The sequence below is a fragment of the Penaeus monodon genome, chromosome 20, assembly GCF_015228065.2.
Source record: "Penaeus monodon isolate SGIC_2016 chromosome 20, NSTDA_Pmon_1, whole genome shotgun sequence".
In the NCBI taxonomy this organism is placed as follows: domain Eukaryota; kingdom Metazoa; phylum Arthropoda; class Malacostraca; order Decapoda; family Penaeidae; genus Penaeus; species Penaeus monodon.
Genome location: NC_051405.1, coordinates 2699647 through 2700056, shown reverse-complemented (window position 1 = coordinate 2700056; position 410 = coordinate 2699647). Strand labels below are relative to the sequence as shown.

At 42.2% G+C, this 410-nt stretch overlaps 1 pseudogene; it reads left to right on the top strand.

Annotated features, from left to right (window-relative positions):
• Window positions 1-405, top strand: part of LOC119585542 — a 4429-nt pseudogene extending 4024 nt beyond the window's left edge.
• The last annotated feature ends 5 nt before the right edge of the window (window positions 406-410 follow it).

Here is a 410-nt window from a genome sequence, read left to right as displayed (position 1 = left end):
CCAACGCAGATGAGCAGACTTCTGGACCTTCTGCACATTTTTCCCGATTACGACATGGGGCGGTGTCTGACCCTCAGCAGGGCCAATCTTATAAGCGTGAGTATCTCCTGGCAGGCTTTGTGGGATCTGATTCTTTTTCATCTGACTTCTTAGAGATTGAAATTAAAAAGTGGGGGGTTTGTTTATTTCATCTTATAAGCGTGAGTATCTCTTGACAGATCATGTGACTTCTTAGAGATTGAGATAGAAAAGGGGGGGTTTGTTTATTTTAATCTTATAAGCGTGGGTATCTCCTGACAAATAAGTATGAATAATTTGTTTACTTATTGTCCTATTCGACAGATTTCTGGCTTCGTTGCGACGTATCTGGTGATCCTCGTGCAGTTCAAGCAAGGAGAGAAGTAGGAACG